Source organism: Lipotes vexillifer, unplaced genomic scaffold, assembly GCF_000442215.2.
Source record: "Lipotes vexillifer unplaced genomic scaffold, Lipotes_vexillifer_v1.1 scaffold759, whole genome shotgun sequence".
NCBI lineage: Eukaryota > Metazoa > Chordata > Mammalia > Artiodactyla > Lipotidae > Lipotes > Lipotes vexillifer.
This window is the reverse complement of record NW_006790410.1, coordinates 652,250-677,242: the sequence shown is the minus strand read 5'-3', so window position 1 is coordinate 677,242 and position 24,993 is coordinate 652,250.

The window sequence follows — 24,993 nt, the reverse complement described above, 5'->3', positions numbered from 1 at the left end:
TCCCTACACTAAACATAATATTTCTGATCAGAAAACACAAGGAAATGGAAAAGGATCTCCTTCTTCTTCTTTCTTTCTTCCCATACTCCCTGTCTTCTTGTTGAAGGGTTGACATCCCTTCAAATCCTTTTCTCATCCTTTATTTTTTATTTTTTTTGCGGTACACGAGCCTCTCCCTGCTGTGGCCTCTCTTGTTGCGGAGCACAGGCTCTGGACGCGCAGGCTCAGCGGCCATGGCTCACAGGCCCAGCCGCTCTGCGGCATGTGGGATCTTCCCGGACCAGGCCACGAACCTGCGTCCCCTGCATCGGCAGGCGGACTCTCAACCACTGCGCCACCAGGGAAGCCCCTCTTTAATGTTTTAAATCAAGTGTTGAAAAATTTTCAATATAAATTTTGCACATCTTGTACGTATTAGTATTTTCCTATGTATCTTTTGGATTTTAATATTTTTAATATGTATATAATATATATTAATATAAATTTATATAGCTATAAATGTATATGTATATAAATCATACTTTTAAGAATTGTATCTTTTAAGCAATACTACTTGCTTGTTGATGGCACACATAATGCAATTACTGGCCAGCCACTTAGTAAATGCTCTTATTATTTATAATATTCCATATATTCTTTTGGGTTTTATAGAAAATCATCTGTAAATAATGACAGCTTTGTCTCTTCCAAATTTTTATGGCTTCATTTCTATATCTTGCATTACTGTCCTGGGTAAGATCTACAGTGCAGTGTTGAGTGGGATTGTGAAAATGGATACTCTATCTTGCTCCTGACTTTAGAAAGGTTTTTCAAACATATTACCATCAAAGACTGGTGTTTTCTGTATAATTTTTTTGTAACTAACACTTCAGCTTAAGGAAGTTCCTTTTTATTTTGAGTTTGCTAAGAGTTTTTAAAAGTTGTGAATAGTGATGAATTATCAAATATTTTTAGATTGAGATATAACTGACATATAACATTACATTAGTTTCACATGTACAATGTAATGATTCAATATTTGCACACATTGCAAAATGATCACCACAGTAAGTCTGGTTAACATCTGTCACTTTACACAGTTACAAAATCTTTTTTCTTGTAATGAGAACTTTTAAGATCTACTCTATTAGGAACTTTCAAATATGCAATCGAGTATTATTAACTGCGGTTACTTACCATGCTGTACATTATGTCCCCCTGCCTTATTTATTTATTTTATAACTGGTAGTTTGTTATACCCTTTGACCCCTTCACCCATTCTACTCACTCCCTTTCCCCTGCCTCTGGTAACCATCAGTTTGTTCTCGGTACCTATGGCCTTGGTTTTTTTGTTTTTATTTTTGTTTTAGATTCCACATGTAAGAAATCCTACAGTGTTTGTCTCTCTCTGTCTTATCTCACTTAGCATAATGCCCTCCAGGTCCATCCATGCTGTGGCAAATGGCAGGATTGCCTTCTGTTTTTATGGCTGAGTAGTAGTCAATCACATATATATACCACATCTTCTTAAACCATTCATTTATTGGTGGGCACTTAGCTTGCATATCTTGGCTGTTGTAAATAATGTTGCACTGAACATGGAGGTGCAGATATCTTTTCAAATTAGTGTTCTTGTTTTCTTTGGATAAATACCCAGAAGTGGAAATGCTGGATCATATGGTAGTTCCATTTTTACTTTCCTGAGGAACGTCCATACTGTTTTCCATAGTAGCTGCACCAATTAACATTCTCATCAGCAGTGTATGAGGGTTCCCTTTTCTTCACATCAACACTTGTTGTTTCTTGTCTTTTTGATAATAACCATTCTGACAGATGTGAGGTGCTCTCCATTGTGGTTCTGATTTGCATTTCCCTGACGATTAGTGATATTGAGCATCTTTTCATGTACCTGTTGGATGAATTGTCAAATATTTGTTCTACATTTGTTGGTAGTTATATAATTTTTACTCTTTAAGCATTTAATGTGCTCAGTGATATTTATAGTTTTTAAAAAATGCTAAAGTCACTTTGCATTCCTGCCTATTTCAACCTGAGCATGATATATTTATTATCTTTGCTCTATATTCTTGGCTTTAGTTGCTAATATTTTATTTATGGCTTTAATAAAAATAATTTTAGCTAAAATTTATTTTTCCTGTTTATAAAGAAAGATTAATTTTGAATTTTTATTTTATACTGTTCATATCTGGTATTATTATAAAATTTTATTGGCTTCATAGCATGTTATGAGTATTTCCTCTTTCTCTATTTCCTGGAAAAAGTTTTATAAGATTGAAATAATCTGCTCCTTGAAAGTTTGTAGAACCCATCAGTAGGATATTTTGGACCTGTGGTTTTATTTGTTGGAATATTTTAAAATAATTTAATTTCTTTACAGTTACAGTAATATTAAGATTTTCTGTTTCATCTTGATTTGGGTTAGTTATATTTTTGTGGAACTTTATTCATTTAATTTTTTTCAGCTGTATTAGAATAAGGTTGTTCTTATACTTTAACTAATTTAGTCTCTGATCTATCTGTAGTTATATCTACTTTTTATGCTCTAATATTCTATTCGAGCCTTTTTTTCTTGGTCAGTTTCAACAAAATCTTACCTCTTTTATGAGTCTTTTCTAAGATCCTACTTTTTTTGGCTTTGCATATCCTCTCCATTTTATATTTGTTTTCTATTTAGGTGATTTCTTCTCCTATTCTTAATCTCTTTTCCTTTTAAATTTCTCTGGATTTATTCTTTTCTGTTGTAAGCATTTAGAGATAAACATTTGGGAAGTATATGCTTGGTAAAATTTTTAATCCTTTTAGTTTCAAATTTTCTGTGCCCTTATGATTTAGGTAAGGCTTTTGCAAGCAACATAGATGGGCTTGTTTTGGTTTTATTTGTTAAGCCGTTTTATTTGTTCTTTTTTTTTTTTTTTTTTTTTTTTTTTTGGCTGCGTTGAGTCTTCGTTGCTGTGCACGGGCTTTCTCTAGTTGCAGCGAGTGGGGGTTACTCTTCGTTGTAGTGTGCAGGTTTCTTATTGTGGTGGCTTCTTTTGTTGTGGAGCATGGGCTCTAGGAACACAGGCTTCAGTAGCTGCAGCTCACAGGCTCAGCAGTAGCGGTATGCGGGCCCTAGAGCATGCGGGCATTAGAGCATGCAGACTTCAGCTGTTGTGGTGTGTGGGCTCAGCAGTTGTGGTGTGTGGGCTCTAGGGTGTGCGGGCCTCAGTAGTTGTGGCACGCAGGCTCAGTAGTTGTGGCTTGGGGGCTCTAGAGTGCAGGCTGAGTAGTTGTGGTGCACAGGCTTAGTTGCTCCATGGTATGTGGGATTTTCCTGGACCAGGGATCCAACCCTTGTCCCCTGCATTGGCAGGCAGATTCTTAACCACTGTGCCACCAGGGAAGTCAAAAAATTCTCTGTATTTTAGTGGGAGAGTTTAGGTCTTTTGTATTTATTATGATCACAGATTTATCACCAGTCTCTCTCATTTTATGTTTTTGCTCTCCATTTATTACACTTGCTGTTTCTTTTTACTGGATTTATATTCCATTTATCCCTTGATGTGTTGGAAGTTTAAAATCCTATTTCTATTTTTGTGCTAAATTTTAAAATGCTACCATGTATATTTAACTAAGTTCAAAATTAATAGCTTAACTTCCCAACCAAATGCTACAGGAAACTTGGAACATTCTACCTTTGATTGATACTTCTTCCTTATTTTATTGTTTCCCAGAATTTAAGTTCTTTTTATTTGTTGGCCTTCAAATTAGACATTATTTCTATTATGTCATAGAGTTATATTTCTTTAGATTTATACATGTTTACCAATTTTTTCCCTGCCATTCTTTTGCATCTCATAACATTTTTCTGAGTTTATTTTTCTACTTCCTGAGGAACATTCTTTAAAAGTTCCTTTAAAGTAGACATATTGATGGTAAAATTTCTAGTTTCTATTTATCTATAAATTTCTTTATTTTGTCTTGGCTCTTAAAATATGATTTTGCTGGGTACAGAGTAAATTAATAGTTGCTTTCTCTCAGCCTTCTGAAGTATTATTCTACTGTTTTTTGTGCTTATATCATTGAGAAATCTGATATCAGTTTTATTGTCTTTTCTTTTTATATTATTTCACTTTTCTCTCTGGATAATTTTAAGATTTTCTGTTATCTTTGTTATTTTGCAGTTATACTTCAATATACCTGGAGATGACTTTTTCTATGAACCTTGATCTCTTCCTCCCCCCAGAAAGAAGATCCTGAGACACAGACTTGAGTACGTTGTTTATTCAGTTGATCAGAGGGAAAAGAAAAGTGGGAGTAGAAAAAAAATGAAACAAGAATGTAGGGAGAGCCAATGCAAGGGCACCTTATTTATCTGGTTGCTGCTATAGAAAACTGCGACTCAAGCCCTCTGGGACTTTCTGAGGTAGTTTTTAGAATGTGCCTCTGAAGTGGCTGTGTGGAGATGCACCTGGGAGCATTTATCCACCAGTTCCTGTTCCTCACTTGTCAAGGATTATTCCATGAAGTGTTACACTCCCTTGAAATTTCAGGATTGATGCACAAGTGGGTCTCTGTCAGGTTCCCACATGTACCAGAGAAGTGCCAGAACAGAACGCAAAAGCTGTGAGTTGTACCTGAGGCAAGATGCTGTCATTTATGCCTGAAGAAAGATGGTTGCTACAGTAATGACTGGGTAAAAAGTGGCCAAGAAAATTTGAGATGAGGCACAAGAAGTGTCCTACACATTTTATTTTTGTTTCTTCAGTTTTATGTATGTTATATATCATGAATCTATGGATTTTGTTTTTCAGAATTTCTGAAAAATTTTCAGCTATTACTGTCGTGGTCCGAACGCGGGTTGGAAAAGAATTTCCAGACACAAGGCAGAATATAAAGAAGGTAGAATTTATTAAAGGGAAGTGTCACTGCCAGAACAGTGGGCCGACTTCCTGGTAGTCAGGGAGAGTCGACACCGAGCTTGGGTTACTGGTCTGTTTTTATAGCCAGGGAACAAAGGAACCTGCACATCATCTGCTGATTGGGTAGGGTATGCATACTTCCAGTGTGTTGAGCGAGAGGAGAACAGGGCAAATACCTTTCCTTATATGGTACGGGAAAGGGACAGGGCATGCTGCTTGGGAGGGCTCAGGGATAATGTAATGGTTGCTAGGGACAGAGTGATAAGAGTACAGTAATTCCCTGTCCCAGCAATGTTGGCTCTTTGAGTTTATCTTGTTCTTTGTCCTTGGAGCACCACAATTATCTTTTCAAATACTGTCCTTTCTCTATTCTCTACCCCTTTATCTTCTTTCTCTCTCTGACTGATAAGACAGGATTTAGACCTTCTAATTTTTTCTTTATGTAGCTTCAATTAAAAAAATATTTTCCATATCCTTGCCCCTCTGTGCTGCATCCTGGGAAATGTCTTCTACTCTATCTTCCAGTTTGACATATACGTGTGTGTGTGGGGGGGTGGTGCGGGGTGTTTCATTTCAACAATTGTTTTTTCCTTTCTTTGAGTCTTCTTACTATTTATGATGATTCCTGATAATCTCTTTATACTAATTCATTGGGGATTAAGTCTTCTATTTGTTGTTTCTGCTGTCTCTCACTCATGGTGACTTGTTTCCTCATGTATTTGCTGATCACTGGTTGTGGGCTCAAAGCTTGGTCTTCCTCTGTGTAAATCCTGTGGACTTAGATTGAGGATGTGTTCATCTAGAGAGGATGTTCATCCTTTTTGGCCAGGCCCTAGAGAGTACCTCAGATTTAGGGACTGTGGTAGGCAGAATAATGCCCCCCCCAATATTTTCCACATTCTAATCCTTGGAATCTATGAGTGTGTTAACCTCACATGGTAAAAGGAACTTTGCAGATTTGATTAATTTATAGATGCTGAGATGGCGAGATCATTGTGAATTACCCAGATGGGCCCAGTGTAATCACAAAATCCTTAAAAGTGGACAAGGGGGTCAGAAGGGCGGAATGATGGCAGCTTGAGAAGGACTTGGCCTGTTGTTGCTGACTTTGAAGATGGAGGAAGGTGGCCACCAGCCAAGGAATGAAGGCAGCATCTACAGGCTGGAAAACACAAGGAAATGGATGCTCCCATGGAGCCTCCAGAAGGAGCACAGCCCTGCCAACAGATACAGACCCATTTTGGATTTCTGACCTCCAGAGCTTCTAAGACATTTGTGTTGTTTTCAGTTTTCATGGGAAAGTGTTATTCAAACTAGTAGGAATCAAATGAAATCTCTGAGTTTAAGTACAGAAAATTTACCTAGTAGGAAATATTTTTAATATGCAAATGTCAAACAGTGGTCAGCATGGTTATTTATGAATGAAATTATATTTTAAAGACTTCGGAGTTGTCTTTCAAGCTTAGTGGGATGGTAAAATAGCTGGTGTGTTAGAGATGAAGGTGGTACATTCACCCGTAATATGTGTGATGTAAATTAACACAATGCTTCTTGCCACTAATTTAACAGCATCTATCATGAGAAACATAACAAACAAATGAACATACATAATGACAAGTAAAAAATACCTTTTGATCAGAATCCTATTTCTGGGAATTTAAACTAAAGACTTTATCTAAAAGTAAAAGGATAATTATTGTAGTATTTATGCACAATAGATGTTGATACAAAATATCGGCATCAACCTTAATATTCCACAAAAAATTAAAATGGAAGTGAATTATGGGATGCAGAACTTAAAATAGCCTTTCTCACCTTCTGAGATGGCCCACACTCTGTCTGTGGAATGTGTTTTTCTCTAAATAAGTCCACTTCTTACCTATCAAAAAAAAAAAAAGGAACTTAAAATAATAATTATAGAGTTTATGCCACATGAAAATGCTTGACATAAAAGCAAAATATAAACTCATTTCTACTTTCTTCTGCAAAAGAAAAATGGAAATAATATGGTATAATGGGATAGCAGCATCAATTTAATTTAACAGCAATGAAGCAAACATCCATTTTTAAAAATGAACTGCTATTAAATGTGGCATATGTAATATTAAATAAATTTTAATTCCTTATCACTGGTACTGATGGTATTAAAAGGCTTTGTGATTGTCAGTCCCTGTCTCTCCCAACCCCAAGCTGCCACCTGTGCTTTCAGCCCTTCTGAGCCTACAGTACACACACCTGGGTGTCTGGAAGCTGCCCCTTGTGTGCAAAATGAAGGCTGCAAATTGTTTTCTGCCAAATCTTGGGAATAGGGCTGGCAGTGCCTGTAGGAGACTAGGTCAGCCTTGTCTCTCCCCATCACCAGGTGTGGTCAGGTTATATGACCAACCTGCCACGTTCTAGGTCTTGGTTTACACTCCAGGTCACGTTGGTGAACTACGTTTTGTTTTTTTGTTTGTTTTTTTCAGCTCTGTAAGTTCTGCTAGATTCTTCTTGTGTCTGGAATCAAGTATAACTCCTCAGAGGGTTCAGGTGATGCTCCCTTCTCTGGACTGTGGCTGCCCCCCCCACCCCAGATGTCAAGAACTGCTACTGAGCTCTCCTCTTCCATTGTCATCACATTTCTTGACTGCCCAGTCTATAGAGGTCTACAGTTTGTCACATCCATTAGATATACAATATTTAGGTTTTTGGAAATCATTGATCTAGTTAGGAATAGACCCAATTACTGCTCTGTCCACCATCTCTAAAAAACTCTACACTGGATACTGTGACTTCTCCTGGGTAACTTATTCATTTATTTTTTAGCTTTCAGTCTGAGTCATCCTCATTTATGGATGTTTACTGCTTGACCTGAGATGGGAGATGATGACCCGAGAGCATGAGGTTCCCGAACACGTTCAAGCAATGGGACCAGGGGCTATTTCGGTTCTTGTTTGTGAAAAGATACGTGTGCTGAGCTACGGAGACATAGCTGGAATAGTTGGCATCTGTTTGTGGCTCGGCACATTCCAAGGGTACGTTCAGGTGTGCAATCACCCTGGCTGTTGCAATACATAGAAATGGGATGTTCTGCTGGAATCAGAATAATCTCAAGCAGTACAAAGTACAAACTTCTCACAGACTTGACGTTTTCTCTGGACTCCCCACATAACTATTGAATGCTAACCCCTCTCCCCACAAAAAACAAATGGGCTAAATCCAGGTTATAGATGAGTAATCATGAATGCACCTTATACCGGGGCTATGTTAGATTTTTACTTGGAATTCGGGTGCTTGTCTGAAAGTTGACATCTTGGAACCAAAAGGGAAAAACTATGAAAAGAATGTTTAATTTGCTCCATGCAGAAACTTGACATCCAAATATTATTTAAAGAAACAGTTTGATAATCTGTAAAGTTGACATTTTGAACAGTCTTGTTAATTAAAACCCTCATATCTTTTCTGTCATGCTTTTGCATCTCAAAAGCAGTACCTAAATATTTCATTTGTTGAAAATTATTTGTTGATCTGTTTCATTTATACTTTTAATATTATAACTATTGCTCTAAGTATGGGCCAGATACTGAGCTAAACAATTTAGAAGGTTTACTTCATTAAATCCTCATGACAGCCTTAGTTACGATTTCTTTGTGCATTATACAGCTTAGAGAATTGAGACTTAGAGCCTTGTTAATTTGCTTTAGTAAGTAAAAGTCTTAGGAACTTCTAAGGCTTATTAAATTCCATGGCTCTAATTTGAACCTAGGTAGCTTAATTCCAGGGTCCACTCTGGTATTTAAACACCACACTGTGTGGTGTACAACTAACATAAACAAACAAAACTTTGAAAAGTCAAATCAGATGTCCTGGCATCAAAGCACTAAAAACCCTTTTCTCACTCGTGGTGTCTACATTTTGCTCTGTCCTCTGACCTGCCTCACATTGCTCAGGTAGTGATGATGTTACTAAAGGGACAGGGTATATATGTGTGTCAGTGGCTGAGTGGCATTGCTGAGATGCCATGAGATATTTTCCCTGGACACATCTTCTCAATCTGTTTCATTATCTGTCCCAGTGGATGGAATATAGATTTTGTGTCCAAGGAACCTTATCATGAAATAGAGGATGCAGTTCATGCCATGGCTCTGGAGGAGATCTAACCCTTCTGAAGACAAGGTTAGCTCTGGAACAGGAAGGTCACTGCAGCAGGTTTCGAATTAATTGTCATTCCTCCCTTCCCATGAGAAGGGAATATAAGAAAAGGTTTTAACTAAGTGATTGCTGAATCTACCTTATCTCAAATCAGTAATCCAGGAAAAGAAAGCTTTCATCACTTAAAATCAGTCATAGATTAATGAGTCTAGAATCCCTGCTTGGGGTAATGAAAAAGTTTTGGAAATAAATTGTGGCCATGGTTTTACAAGATTGTGAAGGCAGTCAATGCCACTGAATTATGCATGTTGAACTGACAAATTTTATTATATATATATAGGTAGATATTTTATCACAATAAAAAGTCAATAATAGCGACCTCCTTAGGGTCTCAGTTAAAAGCAGAAAGTGATAGATACTAGAATGTGCTTTGGCTCTACTCAGGGGCATCTCAAAACCAAGAGGGACAGAGCAGTAGGGCAATAGTGTGAGGTTTAGGATGGACTGGACTCCAAGAGGATGACCCAACAGCACAAATAATTTAAGGTCAACTTGCATTAAACTTTATACTGGTGTAAAGGGGAGAGGGTCTCTTCATTCTGGGGACCAGCAGCAAGATCTCAGCTTTAGTGTCAATTAGGGTTAAAGCAGGACTCAGATTAGTAGGTGACAGTAAATGTGGCAGGGTTATTAAAGTCGAGGCCAAGAACATTGTGGGACTCAGGACAGAGCTGGGTATTTAGTAGACAGCAAAGGGCACAACGGAGGTTGGCAGAAAGTTCATGTGTATGGAGGGGACACCTGTGGGAGAGCTGAGAGAAAAGTTGGGTGAATGGATCTGGTGGGAAGTATCAGTCTGCACTTGAAGGTCAGCCTTTGTCATGGAAGATAACTGGGAAGACGCAACCCCAAACACACACCTGTGGCATCATCTCCTTCCAAACCCCATGCTTGCACAAGCAGTAGACCTGGAGGCCCAAGTGCTCTAGTGGATCTGTGGTCCCAGGATACACACTTGGATCCAGGAATCAGGGAGAAGGCTTTCCTTTTAGGGGGAGACCCTGGAAAAGCTCATATTTTAGAGATTCCCAAGAGATACCAACCAGTAGACTGTCTGGGGAAAGGGGTTTGTTGTATGGAATACTTTAAGTAGTGTGGTCCCCTCATCCTGCTGGCCCCAGCAGGTTAAAGGGAACTGCAGCACTGAGTTGAATTCCTATTTGATCAGATGATTATCAGAGGATTGCCTTTCTCTTTTTGTGCCCAGAGAACTTGAGAACAGAGAGGTTCCTCCACCCACAAACACTCCCTACACTTTATTTGAAGGGTCCAAGTTTTCAGGCTGCTTGATGGTTTATCATCTGACCTATACGGGTAGAGAGAAAACCCCTATGAGTGGATAGGAAAGAAAAAAAAAATTACAACTCAACTGAGGAGTCTCTGAATAGAAGGGTTTTACTGAACAAAACTGATGGAAGAGATAGAAGAGAACTTTGATAGTAACATCTAAGATAATTCCTAGTGCAATTTCAAATAACCTACTAGGGTGAGTAAGTGTAAGAAGCCCTGGAAAGGCTATACTTTCAGGGGTCATTTCTATTGTTCGCTGCTAGAGAAGTTTCTCTAAGTGCCAGGGATGTAATGTACAGCATGATTGCTGTAGACAACGCTGCTCTATGATGTATACAAAAGTTATTAAAAGAGTAAATCCTACGATTTCGCATCAAAAGGAAAAGTTCTTTTTCTTCTTTTTATTGTGACTATATGAGATGATGGATGTTAACTAAACTTAATAATCATTTGGTAATCATTGGTAATCCTTTCATAATATTTGTAAGTCAAACGGTTATGCTGTATACCTTAAACTTATACAGTGATATGTGTTAATTATATCTCAGTAAAACTGGGGGGGGAAAAAAAAAAAAAAAAAAAGAAGCCCAGGAGGAGGAAAAGAAAGTGAGTCAAATTCCTGTGATGTTGAATCTGATCAAGTTTTACCCTCGTTTTGAAAAATTGGATTTCTCTTTTCTTACTGAGCTGCAGTTGTTTATACTACAGCTGAATAAGACACAGCCCTTTGTTGGAAATATGCAACACACACATCTTCCCCCCTCTGTAGCTTTCATGTCCATACCCTTTATAGTGTATTTGATGAATAGATTTTCTTAAATTAAAACACTCCAATTTATTATTTTTCTCTTTTATATGGTTCATATTTTTTGTGTCTGTTTGAGAAATCTTTGCCTTAAGTTCTTGAACATGTTCTACTTTGCTTTTTTCTAAAAAATTCGCTGTTTTCCCTTCTATATTTGTCTATGATACATCTGGAAATGATCTTTTTTGTGTATAGTGTGAGGTAGGAGCCCAGGTTAAATATTTTCACAAGAGACTTCTGTTGGCCCTGCCCCATGTACTGTTATAAACCTGGTGGCGGTTATTTGCGTGCTTTTGCTTCTGGATTCTCTGTTCATTCCATTGGCCAATGTGTCTGTCTTTACACCAATTTCACATTGTCTTAATTACTACAGCTTTATAAAATGTCTTGGCAACTGGCAGGGTAAGCCCTCCAGCTTTTTTTTTTTTTTTACATCTTTATTGGAGTATAATTGCTTTACAATGGTGTGTTAGTTTCTGCTTTATAACAAAGTGAATCAGTTATACATATACATATGTTCCCATATCTCTTCCCTCTTGCGTCTACCTCCCTCCCACCCTCCCTATCCCACCCCTCCAGGCGGTCACAAAGCACCGAGCCGATATCCCTGTGCCATGCGGCTGCTTCCCACTAGCTATCTACCTTACGTTTGGTAGTGTATATATGTCCATGCCTCTCTCTCGCTTTGTCACAGCTTACCCTTCCCCCTCGCCATATCCTCAAGTCCATTCTCTAGTAGGTCTGTGTCTTTATTCCTGTCTTACCCCAAGGTTCTTCATGACATTTTTTCCCTTAAATTCCATATATGTGTGTTAGCATACGGTATTTGTCTTTCTCTTTTCTGACTTACTTCACTCTGCATGACAGACTCTAGGTCTATCCACCTCATTACAAATAGCTCAATTTCGTTTCTTTTTATGGCTGAGTAATATTCCATTGTATATATGTGCCACATCTTCTTTATCCATTCATCCCATGATGGACACTTAGGTTGCTTCCATCTCCTGGCTATTGTAAATAGAGCTGCAATGAACATTGTGGTACATGACTCTTTTTGAATTATGGTTTTCTCAGGGTATATGCCCAGGAGTGGGATTGCTGGCTCATATGGTAGTTCTATTTGTAGTTGTTTAAGGAACCTCCAAACTGTTCTCCATAGTGGCTGTACCAATTCACATTCCCACCAGCAGTGCAAGAGTGTCCCCTTTTCTCCACACCCTCTCCAGAATTTATTGTTTCTAGATTTTTTGATGATGGTCATTCTGACTGGTGTGAGATGATATCTCATTGTAGTTTTGATTTGCATTTCTCTAATGATTAATGATGTTGAGCATTCTTTCATGTGTTTGTTGGCAGTCTGTATATCTCCTTTGGAGAAATGTCTATTTAGGTCTTCTGCCCATTTTTGGATTGGGTTGTTTGTTTTTTTGTTATTGAGCTGTATGAGCTGCTTATAAATTTTGGAGATTAATCCTTTGTCAATTGCTTCATTTGCAAATATTTTCTCCCATTCTGAGGGTTGTCTTTTGGTCTTGTTTATGGTTTCCTTTGCTGTGCAAAAGCTTTTAAGTTTCATTAGGTCCCATTTGTTTATTTTTGTTTTTATTTCCATTTCTCTAGGAGGTGGGAAAAAAAGGAACTTGCTGTGATTTATGTCATAGAGTGTTCTGCCTAAATTTTCCTCCAAGAATTTGATAGTTTCTGGCCTTACATTTAGGTCTTTAATCCATTTTGAGCTTATTTCTGTGTATGGTGTTAGGGAGTGAGCTAATCTCATACTTTTACATGTACCTGTCTAGTTTTCCCAGCACACTTATTGAAGAGGCTGTCCTTTCTCCACTGTACATTCCTGCCTCCTTTATCAAAGATAAGGAGACCATATGTGCGTGGGTTTATCTCTGGGCTTTCTATCCTGTTCCATTGAGCGATCTTTCTGTTTTTGTGCCAGTACCATACTGTCTTGATTACTGTAGCTTTGTAGTATAGTCTGAAGTCAGGAAGCCTGATTCCTCCAGCTCAATTTTTCGTTCTCAAGATTGCTTTGGATATTCGGGGTATTTTGTGTTTCCATACAAATTGTGAAATTTTTTGTTGTAGTTCTGTGAAAACTGCCAGTGGTAGTTTGATAGGGATTGCACTGAATCTGTAGATTGCTTTGGGTAGTAGAGTCATTTTCACAATGTTGATTCTTCCAATCCAAGAACATGGTATATCTCTCCATCTATTTGTATCATCTTTAATGTCTTTCATCAGTGTCTTATAATTTTCTGCATACAGGTCTTTTGTCTCCTTAGGTTGGTTTATTCCTAGATATTTTATTCTTTTTGTTGCAATCGTAAATGGGAGTGTTTTCTTGATTGCACTTTCAGATTTTTCATCATTAGTGTATAGGAATGCCAGAGATTTCTGTGCATTAATTTTGTATCCGCTACTTTACCAAATTCATTGATTAGCTCTAGTAGTTTTCTGGTAGCATCTTTAGGATTCTCTATGTATAGTATCATCTGCAAAGAGTGACAGCTTTACTTCTTCTTTTCTGATTTGGATTCCTTTTATTTCCTTTTCTTCTCTGATTGCTGTGGCTAAAACTTCCAAAACTATGTTGAATAAAAGTGGTGAGAGTGGCAACCTTGTCTTGTTCCTGATCTTAGTGGAAATGCTTTCAGTTTTTCACCATTGAGGACGATGTTGGCTGTGGGTTTGTCATATATGGCCTTGTATTATGTTGAGGAAAGTTCCCTCTACGCCTACTTTCTGCAGGATTTTTATCATAAATGGGTGTTAAATTTTGTCGAAAGCTTTTTCTGCATCTATTGAGATGATCGTATGGTTTTTCTCCTTCAGTATGTTAATATGGTTTATCACATTGATTGATTTGCGTATATTGAAGAATCCTTGCATTCCTGGAATAAACCCCACTTGATCATGGTGTATGATCCTTTGAATGTGCTATTGGATTCTGTTTGCTAGTATTTTGTTGAGGATTTATGCATCTATGTTCATCAGTGATACTGGCCTGTAGTTTTCTTTCTTTGTGACATCGTTGCCTGGTTTTGGTATCAAGGTGATTGTGGCCTTGTAGAATGAGTCTGGGAGTGTTCCTCCCTCTGACATATTTTGGAAGAGTTTGAGAAGGATAGGTGTTAGCTCTTCTCTAAATGTTTGATAGAATTCGCCTGTGAAGCCATCTGGTCCTGGGCTTTTGTTTGTTGGAAGATTTTTAATCACAGTTTCAATTTCAGTGTTTGTGATTGGTCTGTTCATATTTTCTATTTCTTCCTGATTCAGTCTTGGCAGGTTGTGCATTTCTAAGAATTTGTCCATTTCTTCCAGGTTGTCCATTTTATTGGCATAGAGTTGCTTGTAGTAATCTCTCATGATCTTTTGTATTTCTGCAGTGTCAGTTGTTACTTCTCCTTTTTCATTTCTGATTCTATTGATTTGAGTCTTCTCCCTTTTTTTCTTGATGAGTCTGGCTAATGGTTTATCTATTTTGTTTATCTTCTCAAAGAACCAGCTTTTAGTTTTATTGATCTTTGCTATTGTTTCCTTCATTTCTTTTTCATTTATTTCTGATCTGATTTTTATGATTTCTTTCCTTCTGCTAACTCTGGGGTTTTTTTGTTCTTCTTTCTCTAATTGCTTGAGGTGCAAGGTTAGGTTGTTTATTCGAGATGTTTCCTGCTTCTTAAGGTGGGCTTGTATTGCTATAAACTTCCCTCTTAGAACTGCTTTTGCTGCATCCCATAGGTTTTTGGGTCGTTGTGTCTCCATTGTCATTTGTTTCTAGGTATTTTTTATTTCCTCTTTGATATCTTCAGTGATCACTTTGTTATTAAGTAGTGTATTGTTTAGCCTCCATGTGTTTGTATTTTTTACAGATCTTTTCCTGTAATTGATATCTGGTCTTATAGCGTTGAGGTCGGAAAAGATACTTGATACAATTTCAATTTTCTTAAATTTACCAAGCCTTGATTTGTGACCCAAGATATGATCTACCCTGGAGAATGTTCCATGAGCACTTGAGACAAATGTGTACTCTGTTGCTTTTGGGTGGAATGTCCTATAAATATCAATTAAGTCCATCTTGTTTAATGTATCATTTAAAGCTTGTGTTTCCTTATTTATTTTCATTTTGGATGATCTGTCCATTGGTGAAAGTGGGGTGTTGAAGTCCCCTACTATGAATGTGTTACTGTCGATTTCCCCTTTTATGGCTGTTAGTATTTGCCTTATGTATTGAGGTGCTCCTCCTATGTTGGATGCATAAATATTTACAATTGTTATATCTTCTTCTTGGATCGATCTCTTGATCATTATGTAGTGTCCTTTGTCTCTTCTAATAGTTTTTATTTTAAAGTCTATTTTGTCTGATATGAGAATTGCTACTCCAGCTTTCTTTTGGTTTCCATTTACATGGAATATCTTTTTCAATCCCCTTACTTTCAGTCTGTATGTGTCTCTAGGTGTGAAGTGGGTCTTTTGTAGACGGCATATATGTGGGTCTTGTTTTTGTGTCCATTCAGTCAATCTGTGTCTTTTGGTGGGAGCATTTAGTCCATTTACATTTAAGGTAATTATCGATATGGATGTTCCTATTCCCATTTTCTTAATTGTTTTGGGTTCGTTATTGTAGGTCTTTCCCTTCTTTTGTGTTTCTTGCCTAGAGAAGTTCCTTTAGCATTTGTTGTAAAGCTGGTTTGGTGGTGCTGAACTCTCTCAGCTTTTGCTTTTCTGTAACAGTTTTAATTTCTCCATCAAATATGAATGAGATCCTTGCTGGGTAGAGTAATCTTGGTTGCAGGTTTTTCTCCTTCATCACTTTAAATATGTCCTGCCATTCCCTTCTGGCTTGCAGAGTTTCTGCTGAAAGATTAGTGGTTAACCTTATGGGGATTCCTTGTGTGCTATTTGTTGTTTTTCTCTTGCTGCTTTTAATATGTTTCCTTTGTATTTAATTTTTGACAGTTTGATTAATATGTGTCTTGGCGTATTTCTCCTTGGATTTATCCTGTATGGGACTCTCTGTGCTTCCTGGACTTGATTAACTATTTCCTTTCCCATATTAGGGAAGTTTTCAACTATAATCTCTTCAAATATTTTCTCAGTCCCTTTCTTTTTCTCTTCTTCTTCTGGAACCCCTATAATTCGAATGTTGGTGCGTTTAATGTTGTCCCAGAGGTCTCTGAGACTGTCCTCAGTTCTTTTCATTCTTTTTTCTTTATTCTGCTCTGCAGTAGTTATTTCCACTATTTTATCTTCCAGGTCACTTATCCGTTCTTCTGCCTCATTTATTCTGCTATTGATCCCATCTAGAGTATTTTTCATTTCATTTATTGTGTTGTTCATCATTGTCTGTTTCATCTTTATTTCTTCTAGGTCCTTGTTAACTGTTTCTTGCATTTTGTCCATTCTATTTCCAAGATTTTGGATCATCTTTACTATCATTATTCTGAATTCTTTTTCAGGTAGACTGCCTATTTCCTCTTCATTTGTTAGGTCTGGTGGGTTTTTATCTTGCTCCTTCATCTGCTGTGTGTTTTTCTGTCTTCTCATTTTGCTTATCTTACTGTGTTTGGGGTCTCCTTTTTGCAGGCTGCAGGTTCGTAGTTCCCATTGTTTTTGGTGTCTGTCCCCAGTGGCTAAGGTTGGTTCAGTGGGTTGTGTAGGCTTCCTGGTGGAGGGGACTAGTGCCTGTGTTCTGGTGGATGAGGCTGGATCTTGTCTTTCTAGTGGGCAGGTCCACATCTGGTGGTGTGTTTTGGGGTGTCTGTGGACTTATTATGATTTTAGGCAGCCTCTCCGCTGATGGGTGTGGTTGTGTTCCTGTCTTGATAGTTGTTTGGCATAGGGTATCCAGCACTGTAGCTTGCTGGTCGTTGAGTGAAGCTGGGTGCTGGTGTTGAGATGGAGATCTCTGGGAGATTTTCACCGTTTGATATTATGTGGAGCTGGGACGTCTCTTGTGGACCAGTGTCCTGAAGTTGGCTCTCCCACCTCAGAGGCACAGCACTGACTCCTGGCTGCAGCACCAGGAGCCTTTCATCCACACGGCTCAGAATAAAAGGGAGAAAAAGTAGAATGAAGGAATTAGTTGAAGTAGAAAGAAAGAAAGAAAGGAAAGAAAGAAAGAAAGGAGGGAGGGAGGGAGGAAGGAAGGAAGGAAGGAAGGAAAAAAGAAAGACAGAAGATAAAGTAAAATAAAATAAGATAAAATATAATAAAATTATTAAAATAAAAAATTATTAAGAAAAAAATTAAAACAAACAAAAACAAACAAAAAAAAACGGACGGATAGAACCCTAGGACAAATGGTGGAAGCAAAGCTATACAAAATCTCACACAGAAGCATACACATACACACTCACAAAAAGAGGAAAAGGGGAAAAAAAACACAGATCCTGCTCTCGAAGTCCACCTCCTCAATTTGGGATGATTCGCTGTCTATTCATGTATTCCACAGATGCAGGGTACATCAAGTTGATTGTGGAGCTTTAATCCGCTGTTTCTGAGGCTGCTGGGAGAGATTTCCCTTTTTCTTCTTTGTTCTCACAGCTCCCGGGGCTCAGCTTTGGATTTGGCCCTGCCTCTGCGTGTAGGTCGCCGGAGGGCGTCTGTTTTTCGCTCAGACAGGACGGGGTTAAAGGAGCCGCTGATTCGGGGGCTCTGGCTCACTCAGGCCGGGGGTGGGGGTGGTGGTGGAGGGCGGGGCAAGGAGTGCGGGGCGGGCCTGCGGCGGCAGAGGCCAACGTGATATTGCGCCAGCCTGAGGCGCGCCGTGCGTTCTTCCAGGGGAGTTGTCCCTGGATCCCGGGACCCTGGCAGTGTCTGCCTGCACCGGCTCCCCGGAAGGGGGGTGTGGATAGTGACCTGTGCTCGCACACAGGCTTCTTGGTGGCGGCAGAAGCAGCCTTAGCCTCTCATGCCCGTCTCTGGGGTCCGCGCTTTTAGCCGCGGCTCGCGCCCGTCTCCGGAGCTCCTTTAAGCAGCGCTCTTAATCCCCTCTCCTCGCGCACCAGGAAACAAAGAGGGAAGAAAAAGTCTCTTGCCTCTTCAGCAGCTCCAGACTTTTCCCCGGACTCCCTCCCGGCTAACCGTGGCGCACTAACCCCCTGCCGGCTGTGTTCATGCCACCAACCCCAGTCCTCTCCCTGCGCTCCGACCGAAGCCCGAGCCTCAGCTCGCAGCCCCGCCCGCCCCCGGCGGGTGAGCACACGAGCCTCTCGGGCTGGTGAGTGCCGGTCGGCGCCGATCCTCTGTGCGGGAATCTCTCCGCTTTGCCCTCCGCGCCCCTGTTGCTGTGCTGTCCTCCGCGGCCCCGAAGCTCCCCCTCCGCCTCCCGCAATCTCTGCCCGCGAAGGGGCTTCCTAGTGTGTGGAGACCTTTCCTCCTTCACAGCTCCCTCCCACTGGTGCAGGTCCGTCCCTATCCTTTTTGTCTCTGTATTCTTTTTTCTTTTGCCCTACCCAGGTACGTGGGGAGTTTCTTGCCTTTTGGGAGGTCTGAGGTCTTCTGCCAGCATTCAGTAGGTGTTCTGTAGGAGTTGTTCCACTTGTAGATATATTTCTGGTGTATCTGTGGGGAGGAAGGTGATCTCCGCGACTTAACTCTTCCGCCATCTTCCCTAAACCTCCTCCAGCTTTGTTTTTATTTCTCAGGATTGCCTTATCTATTCTTGACCCAGGAGGGGTCTTACTTTGTATTTCCAAGTAAGTTTTTGGAATCAGCTTGTCAACTTCAACACAGCAACAAACATCTTCTGGGGAACTGAGTGAGATCTCATGGAATCTACAGATCAGCTGGAGGTGAGTTGACATGTCTACAATATTTTACCTTCCAGACCATGACTATAATGGATTCTTTGGTTTATTAAGGTGTTCTTTATTTTGTAACAATGATGTTTCACAGTTTTTTTTCTATAGAGGTATTGTACATATTTTGTTAGATTCATTCCTAGGTATTTGATGTTTCTCAATGCTTTTGCAAATTGTGTCTTGTTATATCTGCATCTTTTTGCTGCTACATTGTGACACAATTTTTCAACGTAACAGCAAAATTTTCACAATTTTATTATGAAAATGTTTAAACATATGGGAAATTTGAACAAATTTACAGTGAACAATTATACACCACCACCTTGATTTGAATTTAACACTTTACCTTACTTGCTTTTTCACATATTTATCCATCTATGCATCCTTCTATCCACCATCAGTCTATCTTGTTATTTGGATACAAATATTTGGATACACTTTGAAATAGTTTGAAGACATTTGTACTTTCTTCCTAATTACTTCAGCATGCATTATCAGCCAGAGTTCGGTGTTTTTTGTGGTTCCTTTATTTCTTTTGAGGTAAAATTTTCATACAATGAAATGAATAAGTCTGAAGTATATGATTTGAGGTTGACAAATGCATACACTCATGCAACCCAAATCCCTACGATTACACAGACCAATACCATCACCATGCCTCATTCCAGCCAATCTGTAACCCCACACAGAGCCAACCACTGTTCTGAATTTTTCAACACAGTTTTCACCTGTGTTAGATATTCGTGTAAATGAAATCAAACAATTGTGTGTGTGTGTAAGTAATCTGTTCTTTTTTATTCCTGAGTAGTAATCTATTTTAGAAATAGGCCACAATTTATTTATTGGTTCACCTACAAATTGACACGTGGGCTGTTTCCAGTTGGGGGCTATTACAAACATTCGTGTACAAGTTTGTTTTGTGGACATTAATTTTCATTTGTCTTAGATAAATACTCAGAATTGAAATTCCTGGGTCAAGGGTACTTGTAGGCTTAGCTTTAGAAAAACTGTCAGAAGTTTTCCCAAAGTGGCACCAGCTGTATCCACTAGCCTGATAAGTCGACTTCCCCTTGTGGTAGAGACCTCACCTGGAAGTCAGTTTTGGAAGTGGGAGGTGTCAAATCAGGTGCTAAATAAATGTCAATCTCCTTTCATGTCTTCAAATGTAACACTGGGAGTTGTGGTAGAAGCATAATTTCATGCTGCTGTTTCTGAGTGGTCCCTGTTCCATCCTTTGTCTTATTTGACGTCTTTGTGACCTCTGGCACTGTGGCTTCCTTCTTGTTTCTTGAGACATTTCTTCTGTATTGGCTTCTTTGATGGCATTCTCCTCCCTTTCAGGATTTTTATTTTTCAGTCTTTTTCACCTCCTCTCCTCTCCTTTCTCCTTTCTTGTTGACATTCCCCAGAGTTCTCTCTCCATTTTTTTCCTGGATGACCTCATCCAAACCTGGCACAATGATTTCCTGACTTACTCTTATCTCTTCCATGAGGAAAGATTGATAGAGCTGAATTTCAGCATCTTTTCACCTCTGATGAGATCATAGGTCCAGGCACTGCTGAGTCTAACAGTGGCCACTAAGATCAAAAAAGGGGAGGCAAGAAGACGTTTGGTGCCTCGCGATGGAAATATATAACATCGCCTGTGTGATTAAAATTTGAACTTGAATCTGATCAGACATCTAGATTTGATTACCAGTTTACAGAAATATAGAGGATAATGTACAATCAGCAGACTCTAGAGTATGTAAAATTCTACAAGACAAATCACTCACTGTCTTCAACAAATAAATTGAGAAAGAGGCAGGAAGGAAGGGAGAGAGGAAGAGAGAGAGAGAGCGAGAGAGGGTAAAAAAAAACCTTGAGAGAGATTCTTCTTTGGTCATTGGGAGAAGTTTGTATACCAAGTGGATATTGGATAACACTAAGAAATCATTGCTATTTTTTTTATGTGATAAAGGTATTGTGGTTATTTTTTAAAAACAATCTGTCTTTCTTTTTGAAACACTTATGGGTAAAGAGATATGGTATCTGATATTTAGTTCAAAATAGTAATAAGTTAGGGTATCTATTGCTGGGGATATGGGTAAAACAAGATTGGCAATGAGATGAGAATTTTGGAAGCTGTTGGAGAAGGTCTCCTTGTGAAAGTGATATTTATTTATTTAATACCTTTTATTTATTTTTGGCTGCGTTGTGTCTTCGTTGCTGTGCGCGGGCTCTCTCTAGTTGCAGCGAGCGGGGGCTGCTCTTCGTTGCGGTGCGCAGGCTTCTCATTGCCGTGGCTTCTCTTGTGGCTCTAGGCATGTGGACTCAGTAGTTGTGGCACACGGGCTCAGTAGTTGTGGCGCACAGGCTTAGTAGCTCCACGGCATGTAGGATCTTCCTGGACCAGGGCTTGAACCCGTGTTCCCTGCATTAGCAGGCGGATTCTTAACTACTGTGCCACCAGGGAAGTCCCTGAAAATGATATTTAAACACAAACATGAAGGAGTTGATGTGGTGGCCTGTGTGCCTGTCTGTGGGAAGAAAGTTCCAGGTGGGGTCGGGGTGGATGGCAAGTGCAGAGGCCCTGAGCTGGGACTTGCCGCGAAGGCCACATTGCAGGACAGCAAGAAAGGCAGGGTGGTTGGAGGGGAGGGAGGCGAGAGCCGTGGGAAATGATCTTGGATGCGCAGCTGTGATTTCAGTCTCCTAAGGCCTCGCGGGCCAGTGAGGAGACGTGGCTTTTGCTTCTCATCTATCTGGGAGCCTTTGAAGTGTTCTGGACAAGGGTATCTCATCACTGACTCATGTCTGAAAGAGGCACTCTGGGCTGCTGTGTGGAGAATGAGGCCACCAGTATGTGTGTCTGGGTGGTTCTCCGAATAATTCACATGGGAGATGCTGATGGCTTGAGGCAGATGGTGGTTGTGATGAGAAGGGTGGATTCTGACTGTATGTTGAAGGTAGAGCTGACAGGATCTAAAGCAGATAGGATTGGGGGTGAGAAAAAAATAAGAAGCAAGGGCTAGATGGCCTATCCTAACCCTGGCCCGTGGCCAGAGTGCAATATACATTTCTTCAGTGAGGAAGTGGATGTCACAGACTAATATATTCTTCACTAAATTGAAATATCCTAAGGGCTGGGATCACGTCTTACTTGACTTTACAAGAGCAACCATGCATTGTCCTGATTCATATTGGAGCCCACCAAATATTTCCTCCGTAATCAATGTTCACTTTACCCAGGTGAGGGGAGAGGAAAATTGCTTCAGAGTGGCTGGCAGCCACAGTCTGTCTGCTGATTGGAATTCCTGCTTCTGGTCCTGCAGCCTCTCATGATGGACCCACGCTATTACCATGAGCTCCCACACCCACTTGGCCGATGGGGGACATGCACATCGGCTATGAAGTTCACGGTATTCATTCAAGAGCTACAAATACATTTCAGATGTATTTGGAGACCTGATGTATGCAGCGGAACAAAGTGTGTTCAGTGGGAAATTAAGACCACAGAGGCAGATGCCCTGCTCTTTGTAGGTTGCCAAGAGTTCAGGCGAGAGGGAAAGGAGCACAGCCATTGTCTTGAGGCACAAAGATGAATCTAGCCCCAAATGAAGAATAGGCAGAGCTCTGGTTCTTAAGTGCTCATTCAGATGCCCCTTGTGTGTGGTGGGTACAGATGAAGGGCTGAGTGGGAACAGCCAGCCTTCTAACCTGACCTACTAAGACTCGTCTGGGGTGCCAGCTGCTGGCCTTGACTGGAGTCCAAAGTGTTGGACCCAGAGAAAAGGAAATCACAGGGGCCGGGACTGGTCTTTTTAATTTTTTATTTCTGCATCCCAGAGTGGCACAACCCACGACTGGCAAGCCTCGCACTTTCCCGGCTGCTTCTTGCTCCTCTGTGCTACGGCAAACACCGTTTCCTCCAATCTGCTTGTCAACTGACTTCTCAAAGTTACCCCGGAATCCGCTCTTACCAGGGGAGCCTGGTGTGGCTACTTTCAAGTCTCAGGAAATAAAATAAAATAAAATAAAATAAAATAAAATAAAATAAAATATTTTCTTCTATCCACACCAGAATACATCAGCAGACAGTATAACCATTATTTGTAAAAGGGCTAAATTTGGTGGCATGACTGAAAAGGTGGGAGAAAAGTATTTTATGTACTATGTGCCAACTATGTGGTAGCATCAGGCAGACACCCAGCCAAACCCAGAACATACTTGTGGAATGAATCAATCTCTCCCTCTCTCTCTCTCTTTCTCTCTCTCTGCCATATATGTAATACAGATACAAGATTACACACACAACGTCTTATTGTAATATTATTCAGAATTTGAAGATATTTTCAGTGCACTTAGTGTAATAAGATGAATAAACAGCTAGGACTATGAATACGCCAGTAAAAAAGTAAACTAATTTGATAGGTCCAGGAAGACTAAATAATTTGGCTCAGATACAGTACGTACCAGACACTTGCTGGGAATTTCATTCCTCTTTGCTAAAATTAATTTGGTATTAAGGAAATAAATGAAGACAATGTGGCATGTGTTAACCTTTGTTATAAAGTGCAACTAATACATTCAAGGGCTTTGTATAAATTTTCAGTCAATTCTATGTCCTACTTTATTCAAGCATCTTCATGTTCCATTTCATTTGGTTGGTTTTGTTCTTTCATTTTGACACATCAAGGTCATAAAGCCTGGAGGTTTGTTGATCAGTATGTAACAGTGTCCTCTAAAATGCTTCAAGTGTCCACGCACACGTCACCTCTTTCGGTATCTCGAATCTCAGGATTGTGCACCGTCCACCTACATAAAAAGGTAAAACGAGGCCAGCTCAAAAGTGTCAAAAAGATGAGTTTATTTGGGAATAACGGGGGGGATTGCAATTTAGACAGCACATTGTAGCAAGCTGCAGCGAGTCCGTTGAGAGTTTGGGGTGCTGTATATATGGGCAGGGAATGTAAAGAAGGGAGAGTTCAGTTACAATCTATTAAAATCGAAAACAAACGGAAACCAGCTTTGAAAATTCCCTGAGCAGACAAAACCAGTCCAGCGGCAACAGCAAAGCTCAATTCAGCTTATTTTGTCAGACCAACCCGATCTGGGTCACTTCTTGTTCATGCCTCTGAAAAGCATAAGCAAAACTTCCCAGGATTGATATGAGGTGATATCAATAAGAACATTCCAATATTATCAGGGTTTTTTTTTTTTTTTTTTTTTGGTAAATCAGGCATTTACAGAAAATCAATCTCTCAGCCCTGAAGTTTTGTTTTCCTGAGAACACACGTGTGAGATTTCCCATCTCATGTCTTCATTTCCATTTTATTTTTTTGGCTGCACCATGCGGCATGTGGGATCTTAGTTCCCCACCTGGGGATTGAACCTACACCCCCTGCATTGGGAGTGCAGAGTCTTAACCACTGGACCGCCAGGGAAGTCCCTATTCTATTTTTGGTGTTTCCATTTTAGATTGAAATTCTTCCACAGCACCCTTGTTCGTTGGACCCGTCTGATTTATAAGAGAGAGATTGTGTTAAGATAAACCTCTCAGCTCCTTCTGTGCTGCTTCAGGAACCTTTGTGGCAGTTGGTCTGTCCACTCCTGAGGATGGAGAGAGAGCAGGCTTCACTGTTGAGGCTGAGATCGGGAATCAGGATTGGAAATCTGGGAATTTGAGTGCTTTTCCTGTGGACTTTTAATCAAGCCTTCATTTTCAACCACATTCTGAACCCGGCCTTTAGAGGCAGCCCTGCTGTCAACTGCTAAGCCTCTAGGGCCTGGGCCACCAACCAGTGTGTCCTTCGCTGTTGCCTCTACCCCACTGCAGGTGGACCTCCCCGCACTGAGCCGGTGACCATTGTCTCAAGCCTTCCGCCTCCGAACAGGTCTCAGTGTCTCTGTTACTTTCTCCCCTCTCTCATTTTCTTTTTCCTTTTGGAGAGATTTAGACAGAGATAAAATTTCAATTTCTTAAAAAACTTCTTGGGACTACAGAAAGGCC